This window comes from Lissotriton helveticus, chromosome 2_1 (genome assembly GCF_964261635.1).
Source record: "Lissotriton helveticus chromosome 2_1, aLisHel1.1, whole genome shotgun sequence".
NCBI lineage: Eukaryota > Metazoa > Chordata > Amphibia > Caudata > Salamandridae > Lissotriton > Lissotriton helveticus.
The window spans coordinates 375,454,812-375,464,776 of NC_136059.1; the positions used below are offsets into that span (position 1 = coordinate 375,454,812).

The window sequence follows — 9,965 nt, forward strand, 5'->3', positions numbered from 1 at the left end:
CTTTGTCCTTTTGGACTCCTTCACTCAGTACATGCTGGTCACGAGGCATCACAATGTATGTCATTTCTCTATCCTTTCTTGGACATACCATGTGTGTGATGACTTGACTCAAAGGTCCCACTCTCTCATACCTTCACAGTGTAGTGAGCAGCTGGTCACTGTTATAGTTGTTCTGATGTACCAGCCACACCCAGAGTGCTGGCTTACCCCCACCCCACAGCCATGCAGCAAAGGCATCACTTGACCTGTGACCCTGCCAACAAACAGGGCCGGACACACGTGCCCTGGGCCAGTTCTCCCATACAAGTACTGTGTCTCTGTGTGTGGTCACTTGATATGCATAGGGGCCTCGTGACCCACAACATTACACATGGGGTGCGCCAATCACTTTAGGCAAATTAGTTTTGATTTGTGATGCAATTCGCAAGGCGATAACGCAAATGCAGTATGTGTTTGCATGCACTGTAGCTGGCATCCACAGAGTTGACACGCATTGTCACCAATTGACTGTTGCAGGATTGCGGTCACAGCTTCCATGCCGCCGCATTGTGACACACACTATGCGAATGAGCCATCAGCCAATGTGAACCTTCGGCGCGCACATATTTTGAAATTGTGGTGTGCGCGCTCTGCAACTGGGGTGCTCGGCATTGACCCCAATTGCCTTCAGGGGTACCGAGGGTCACTCGTGAGGATTGGGTGGGACTCCCACTTTGCATTTGGCAGGGTGCCACATTCATCGTGGTACCACCACGCTTGCTGCGAGTTGTAGTTGTTCAGGGGGTGCATGCGTGGAGATGTTTGGTACATACCGCTGCTGTTGAGCGCTGCAGCATCTTGTCTGCCAGAGGTGCAGCAGGTAGTGAGTGCAGCGGGAAGGCCTGTAGTGCAGGATCCATGGCATCTCTGGGGGTTTAGATGGGTTCTGTATCGGCTCTTCCTCTCCGTTGTTGTATTTCCGCCATCCGCAAGGTGGTGAATTTTACGTGGCGGTGGGAAGGGCTGTCTGCAACATCGTAATCTGTTTGGCGGACTGAACATGTTTCTGCAACCCGGTCCTGCGCTATTGGCTATGTCTGCCACCCTTGCGTACCCAAAAAACATGCGGAACCTGACAGACCGTGCCGGACGGTAAATGGCCTCCGTGGGACCATTGTATTTTGGTTGTCGCAATGACCGCACCCGGAGCGGGAATATGAAAGTTTTCTGCCACCGTCACCAGCACGGATGGCCTTCCGTCCGGCATCGTAATGAGTCCCTTAAACTTCACTTTTCTACATTGTCCCCTCTTTTTCTATCCTGGTGGGGTAGATTAGATACCAATAAAATGATGATCGTCCCTCATGTTCTTTTTATGCTTTCTATGTTACCTTTCAAAATTCCTAATTAATATTTTTCCCAACTCAATTCTATTTGTACTAGATTTCTTTGGAATAAGAAACATGCCCGTATTGCCTTATTCAAATTAGTTCGACCAAAAACTGAAGGAGGTATAGGTTTGTCCAATTGTATCATACTGCCTTTTTAATTCACCAAATTAATTCCTTACCTAAAGAATACCATAATTCCCCTATATCACAAAGGATTTTTTTTGAACATGCAATTTTAATTGACTTCTCATTTCATGATGTTGTCTCTATGTCTAATTGTACATTCATATCTAAAAACCAGATTTTAAAATATGTCCAGAATCTATTACATACAATTTTCACCCAAGGTTCTGATTTTTTTCATTTTTTTCTTGCATCTACTATTTGGTATAATAAATTTATTACATTTCATCATAAATCATTTTATTTCAAACATTGGAAGGAAAAGGGTATTTTTTATATTGATCATTTGGTCTCTCAAAATTCTGTATCTTTTCGTCAATCCCAAGAACGATATACCCTCCCTGATTCCTACTTACAACAATACAACCAATTAGCATCTGTGCTCCAATCCTTTTTTATTAAACAACAATGTTTCTCTGGGTTCTACTCCATTCACTCCTTTGACACCATTATACAACATTACCCATGATTCCATTCCCAAAGCATCTCTTATATATAAACTTTTATGAGATGTATATCCTCAATTGAACTGTTATGGGAGCTGGACCTCTCTACATCACTATCTGTTGAACAATGGGATAAAGTATGATGTAAAATAATTAATACCTCTATACCAATACCAATATTACTCAATCTTTTTTTTTTGTATAATAGATCTGTTATTCTTCATTTCCTTATCGATTATATTGATTCCTATGCCTCTCCCTGGTGCTGGTCATGTCTCTCCTCTGAAGGGCATTTGACCCACATACTAGGTTATTGCCCTAGAGTGACTGAGATTTGCAAAACTATTTGGTCAAAATGTTTAATGATTTTTTTGTGTAATGTTCCATTATCTATTCAAAATGTCTTCAGATTTTATTAATCTTTTTCCAAAACCTGTTCTATTTCATCTCTTTATTGCACTTGCTTTTAAAGTTATATTAACTTGTTGGAAAGATAATTCTAAAATATGTATATTAACTTGGTGGAATCTTATTTGTGATGCACATAGAATATCTACTATCTCATCTTTTTTGATATCTCCAAAAACTTTTTTTGCCTTCACACTCACCATTTTCCTAAATCTTATACATCTCTTTTTATCTTCTCCCTCTCTTTTATCTTCTGTTTTCTATTACTTCCTTCTTTCTTTATGTAAAAATATAACATTTTAGATAACATCATACTGGTTTACTATGTTTTTTCCCGCTATTTGATTTGCATTTCATAATGCCTTGATTTCTAAGGGATTAATAATAAAAAGTATTTAACTAAATTATATATAAAGGCAAAAAACACCTAGAACTCAAAAAGCACCAATTAGAAATGTCAGTTCAGAGTTGACTGGAATCTACAAATAATTACTGGCTGACCATCTATGCACCCAGGATCTGGAAAAATATCCACCGAGACTGGCCCAAGCTGCTCCAATTTAGGAACGAGTTTAAGCCTCACCTCTTTAAAGAACCCCACATCACGATACATTAACGGTCCACACTGCAGCTTCCTCCCCTATTACTTATTGACTTTATGCTTATCTTTAACCATATACAGCGCTCCACTGCCTTTTGGCTAAATTTGTACCACAGAAATACCATATGCATACATACATAAATATACACATTCATAGAGTCTGAGCGCTAAGGAGCAGAAGACGGGTAAACCAAATTGTGTCACACCAGTCAAAGTTATTTACCATGGCACTTTTCTGAGCTCAAATTCTTCCAGCTAAAGCTGAAGCTGGCAAGGGTCCCTTGGAGTAAAATATTCTTTCATTGAACTCCCTTTGAAGCTATTACTTTTAGCACAGCCAAATTGGGACAAAGCTCGCATTCCTTAGCCAACATTGTAGCTTTTCTACATGGGGTAGATTTACCAACTCATCTCAGTTCAAGGTTTTACCTTCAGACTTATTCATTTTTTTGGTTTATAAAATCCACCAGAGGAGCAACACTGGAAACTGCAGCCAGACAGGGCTCCAAGAGGCCAGGTATCATTAACATTTGTGTTGTGTAGTATGCCACTAAGCTTTGTGGGCTTTCATAGATGGGTGTGCATAACTTGCACAATTTGCTGTAGCGTAGTTGGCTGAAATGATAGCAAACGTACGTGAATTTGCATGAGATGCGTAACCCTGCATTTAGTACTATCTTCTTGGGGCAAAATGCATCCTTCCATCCGAAATGGATCCGAGCATGCATTTTGCACTAAGAAAATTACACTTAAATCAGCAGACCATGAACACCCGCAGCCAGGAGCTGCTCTTATTCTGCTACTCTGCAAAAAGGTTTCAGTACTCCTGTGTAATTAGAATATTACCCAGGCCTACTTTTATGGCACACTGTAAGGGTGTGTCAGCTAATATATAATAATTGATTATTTTTCTTGGAACAGCCACCTGTCCCTGCCATGTGTCACTGTAGTGCTTTCAAACTTTAGCCCAGCCAGAGCACAATGGTGCTCTCTGAAGCAAATATTTTTGTCATAAATGTGAGATGTGTATATTTCCACTGCATTCACATTCTTACATTTATCTTGCAATTCACTGGTGCAGTAGCTCTGCCGATACGTACTTTGAACTTACAGGACAGTTACATAAGCCGGTTGTGTGAAACCAATATCATAGTACTCTTTTAAGGACAGGGCACACACATTGTGGTACTTTCACTATGCACAAAGTTCTATTTTCAGCAAAATATAGAATATAAAAGTGTAAAGAAAATCTTGGCTCACCTAGTAGAAATGGTGTATTTCATAAATAGTGAGGGGTTAAGAGTGACTTTCCTTTTTGAGCATGGTGAGGGCTACTTCCAGCAGTAGGCAAGATTCCTTGTCCTAGATTCTCTATAGCCCGCTCATGATGCCCTCTTCATGTACATTTCGTGTTCATAATTTAATTAGATACTTCCACAGGGTCAGGTTCCAATCAACCTTTGCCTACACCTATGAGTTGTCCCTCTTCTTATCCTGCATAAACCCACTGACCATATGTTGGTTTGGCTGTGTAATGCCCAATAATACAGGCTACTTCATTGCAGCTCCTAGGTAGACCAACCAGTGTACTGTGGTGTGATGTATAATGCCCATTCATATCAGTTGCCCATTTGCTAGTCATATGTGAACTCCAGAGTTTCTATTTTTAGTAATTGAAGAAAATCACTACTAAGGGAGATTCATACTTGAACATGTTAAACTAGATGATACAGCCCACTCCAATATGTTAGATGTCTGTTGGCATGCTGTCTCTAGTCGCACATTTTTTAACAACAGTTACAAATGCCGAGACGCATGGTTGCAGCAACAGTAGTTGAGATTTTTCTGCCCTACAATAGCAAAATCAAAACACTTCACACATACAACTGCTCTAATGCATAAGCAGCCTTGCCATCACTCACTTTTGCATTAGATTCAAAACATGCAGCAACAGGAGTATAACTCAGATCAGATAAGTTTAAAATAAAGTAGGTGAAGTAGTCAAGCGACTCTTGGTTAATGCCAAAAGGATTTTCAATTCATTTTAAGAATAGACACCTAGGGCCCTATTGAGATTTGATGGTGGTGTTTTACTCTCACGCATGCAAGTTTGTCAGTGGAATAGAAATTTGTTGACAGTAACTTCTATTGGCGGTAGTTCAAATTCTTCAAAAGAAAGTGCACAGCGCCTGATATCAGTACCAGATTATTCCATATATTAATGTATTTTTCATTGTTTCCAATTGTATTCCAATAATATTTCACACAACATAATAAAAAACTGATACCATCCTTTTTAACTGAAAAATGAATACACAATTGAATAAAATCTATTTTTGTGGCACACCCAATGCTGCACATTGTTTTACTACCCTGGGGAAGTGATGTAGGGGACCCTCTTGCATTCAACCAGGTAAATGTAAAGGAAAGGGGGCTGCAGACTGTTGGTCTGAGTTCGACAAGCACTCTTTGTTTCCTTTGTAGGTTTAATTTGAAACACAAGTTTGTGTAGATCTAAGCAAACCTGTTTTGTGGTTAAGGGTATTGCACTCCAGGACTGTGGCTGTTGTGACCATTAGAATTGTTCAACACTGGTTTTACTTTATACCTAGGATTGTGGTTTTGAAGCTATGAACCCTGAAATTGTGATGGAGGTGTTTTGAACTCTGAAAATGTTGCAATTTGGATTCTTTTGTGACCTAACATTGTAAAGTTGAAAGGCAATGATTGAGAGGGTGGTAGACCCTTCCCTTTTGATAGTCAATCAGTCGATCAAATTCATTGTGATCCCACAGCTAGCCACATACAAATACAGGCCGATGTAAAACAAACAATGGTTTATATGATTAAAATAGATAAGTAAGAAACTTAATTAAAACTCCTAAAGTAGCAAGATTTGTGCAATTCTCTAGATACTTTCCAAGCTACATATACCTGAGGAGGCTTGATTAATAAAAATATGTACGCATACACAAAGTCAAGGCATCCCTACAATTTCTTGTCGCATGAGCAATAAAAAGTGGACAGATGTAATCTCTTCTGGCTTTCAACACAAAAGTTCAAAACAAAATAAAGTGCATAACAGACTCTGCCCCCAAATTCAAATCCACAAATAGATGAACAACTTTCATTAATTTTCAATGTGCTGGTTATGCTTCACTGGCAAAGTACCTGCCTGAAATTAATATAAAGTGATCTTTTAAGGGGGGGGGTTGAGCATGTTCAGGAATGGTACGAAAGTGATGGTGAGCTTGAATGTCCAAAGCTTATGCTGGCAAGCTTAGCAAGGCTGATTCCGTGACCTCCGTGGCCTAACACCCCGCCTCACCTGACTGCTAACCGCCGCTGGATGACTCCTCCACTGCTTGTCGGCTTGCATCTAGCGGGGTTAGGAGTGGGGCATTTGGCAGGCAGATCTGAGCCTCTCCTCACTCCTACGTGGCATCCGGCATCCTCTGCAGCAGGCCTGTGGCTTCCTCGTCAGCACTCGTCTGGGTCAGCCAAAATGGTGCAGCAGAAGTAACAATAGTAGTCTCTGGCCGGAGGCTGGGATGATTGTGTTACCTGTATACTGTAGACTTTCTGATTGTAATACTGAGTTCCTGTGAGCCCTATTTATTTGTGGTGGGGAACAGCAATTTGATTTCTGATGATATGAATTCTTTAACTTAACCCTGGTGAATCTATGCACGCTGGATGTTATGGTATGGGGCGTGGAACTCTTGGGCTTATTAAAGACTTCAGGATGAAGCATGATTAGCCCTGAACAGTCGTGTTGAATAACATTTTACTTCATAATATGTATATGTCAGGCTGAACATTCTAATAATAATAATAATAATAATAATAATAATAACAATCCACATTTGTAAAGCGCACAATCACCCGTAGGGGTCTCTAGGCGCTGGGGGCCGTCAGGAAGATTAAGCAAGCTATTGCCCAGAGTCACATGGTGCTGGGCTAACCTGCCGCCGGAGCCGGGGATCGAACCCTGATCCCCAGATTCCAGCGTCAGTCGCCTTGGCCGCGGCGCCACACCTCTCCCCATACATACATACATACATAATACCTCCTTCAATTCTTTCTTCTGTTTTGTGTGTTGTTTCAAGAAGTTCCTGCAAAGATACTTCTACCATCTTGCTATTGCACGACTTGATTATTTGATCTCATGCTCATAAATAAAAACAAAGCAACATGTAGTTTATCATTTTGTTAATAGAATATTGGTGTGGGTGGTGTGTCTTCCAATTCCTTTTCTCTGGCTGCCCTGAAGACAAAGTGGTGTTTCTCACACAGGTTCCAAACTGGAGCACCCACAACATATCCACAATAAAGTGTGAAATCTCAGCACCTTGCTGTGTCATCCTTCCTAAGGCAGTAATCAGGGACAGACAAAAGACAGGCTTGACCTAGAAAAGCCTTCACATTGAAAAGCAGAAAGTGAAGTCCCACCCGTCACCCCTGTCATCTACATAATGGCCTAATCTGCATTTCCTTAATAAACTGAAGGCCTTTTGGAATTTCTAAACGTATACTAGTCTCTCCCTCCTAACGTCAGTGTCTGTGTCTACTCCCTCCAGCTAAAGGAATGCAGGTAATAAACTTACACTGTCCATGAAAATATCCTCACCCCATCCTGTGCCATGCTAAACAAGGTGTGACAAATTAAACAATTGATATTACAACTAGGGAAAAGAAACAGTATGTAAAGCACAACCAATAATTAAAAAGTACAACAACTAATTAAAAAGTACAAGGTTGAGTTTATTTTTAAATGTACATATTCATATTAAAAAAGACTCAGTGCAAAATCAAATGCACTAATTAATTCTAAAAAATCAACAGTCATACTCAAATAACTTATATTCAACAAATTTACACCAATTTATACATAATAAAACAGTGGCGAAAATTGTATCACATCGACGCGCGTTTCGGCGTTAACAGAACGCCTTCATCAGGAGCCACAATCAATCTGTAAAACATATGCAGAAAAAATTAAAAACATGCAAGGGACATCAAATGACTCCCTACACACAAATTATTGTACATAATTAAACTGTGCTTACATAACAAGGACTCCCTATAGAATGCAGCTGAACCATAGAGCTACACGATATTCACAAAAAAGATTTTTACAATTAAGCAGTGACTATGCGTTTGAACCCACGGACTCAAGGATAGGAGATTCAGGGAAGTCGGATTCCTATGGAAATTCTAATGAGATGACTATACCCATCAGAGTATTACTAGTTCTAATGGCGGTATAGGAGATTCAGGGAAATTGGAATCCTGTGGAGAATCCCATGTGATGACTGTACCCATTGGAATATTCCTAGTTAGTTTGATGATATAACATGCATGGATCTATAGGCTACAATTGAAGTCTTACCTAGGAGAAACACAGGATGAGTGTTCTCTAATCTTCTCTTGTGGATATACCAACACTTTTATTTTCTTTGGAGTTTACACTTCACCTGGCTTACTGTTTAAGCTGGAAGACATGTAAAGCCTATGGTAAGGCAATGTGATTTAAACAGAGTTGTATTAAGCTCTTCCTTAATTTCTGGTGGAACATCGTTATTCTGTATAGGTAAGATGGTCTTGCCAACTATTAATTAGAAGATCAAGTTATAGCTTGTCATAAAGGGCCTATACTTATTCTTATGTCTTTGTTTAATTGAGTTATCAATTCTTCTCTGGCAACCTTTAAAGAGAAAATTAAGTTCCAAAAATGCGCTTGTTTTTACTTAACCTTATGGGTTCGTTTTAATCTTGTCATGCACTTCACATAATAGAAGCCAGTGCACCTGATAAGGGACAATACCTTAATAATTGTTATAAAGCAGGCGTGTGTTTATATGCTTCATGTGAAAGCGAATGATCATATAGCTAAGAGGACTTCAGATTTTAAATATTCTCCTCAATTGCCAAGCTCAACGATAAATTCACATCACTGCATGTGCGCTTACCCCAATAAGATGAGGGGCCAACTGTGACATCAACCTGTGGGGGCTCAGATTATGATATGTGCAAGCTCCTCACAACCAATGGAAACGATAGCCACACTGCTAAAAAAAGATACCGTGGAAAAGCATATAATTATTTTCCATGTTGGGCATGATAGGATAAAACAAGCATATTTCATGTGTTCGCTTACCAAAAGGTAAAGGCGAGCAATTATGTCAACATGTGGGAGTATCGATCACCATCTCAGTATGCTCCTCACAGCCGTTGGAAAATATCTAGCTGCGCTGTAGAGCAAACCGATAAAATATTGCTTAGTTTCAGCAATTGCATAACAATGTTGCATGAAAACGTATGCGCTACGGAAAGATTCCAACTAAGAGATGCGGCGCGTTTACCTAAAAACAATGTCAGTAGCGCCGTGTCCTCCGCCTGAAAGGTAAATTGCGTCGGCTCGTCGGAGCTTCAATTTCGATATATGTTGGCTCCCACAACCGCAAATGAATGCAGCCGCGCTGCAAGGGAAACCAAAGGAATGCCCATTACTATCAAATGTTTAAGGACGTACAAAGCGCGGTGAAAAGCAGGCTTGGGAGTAACGCGCGCTTACCTAGAGACGGTGAGAAATGAGCCGTTTCATCAACCCGCAGGAGCCGTGTTCGTGATATAAACCGGCGTCCCGCAGCCGTTGGAAGTGTTGAATGACCCTGCCAGTTCACAGGTGCTCATTTTTAAAGGGCCGGACGCTATTTGATTGAAGCTGACGTAATAGCCATCTTGAAGGTTTCTTAAAGGGGAAGTTTGAGCTCTCTGAAGACAACTTACACGTACAGAGATGCGTCTTTGAAAAAGAAGGGGAATGCCTGATTAAATGCAAGCTTGGATGGGTTTGCATGGAAATAATCAATAATGCCATAATGTTTCCGGATGGTGTCCATGCACATAGATGCAGAATGAAAATTGAAACTTATGTGGTGTTCGAAGTATGAA

At 40.3% G+C, this 9,965-nt stretch overlaps 1 long non-coding RNA gene across 1 annotated transcript; it reads right to left on the reverse strand.

Annotated features, from left to right (window-relative positions):
• Positions 1-7,757: 7,757 nt before the first annotated feature.
• LOC144819359 (uncharacterized) lies at positions 7,758-9,488 on the reverse strand. Its single transcript, XR_013607313.1, has 5 exons — positions 9,374-9,488; positions 9,169-9,262; positions 8,981-9,079; positions 8,401-8,502; positions 7,758-7,983 (listed from the first exon to the last, which is right to left on the reverse strand). It is a non-coding gene; the product is annotated as an uncharacterized LOC144819359 (long non-coding RNA).
• Between the last annotated feature and the right edge of the window lie 477 nt (positions 9,489-9,965).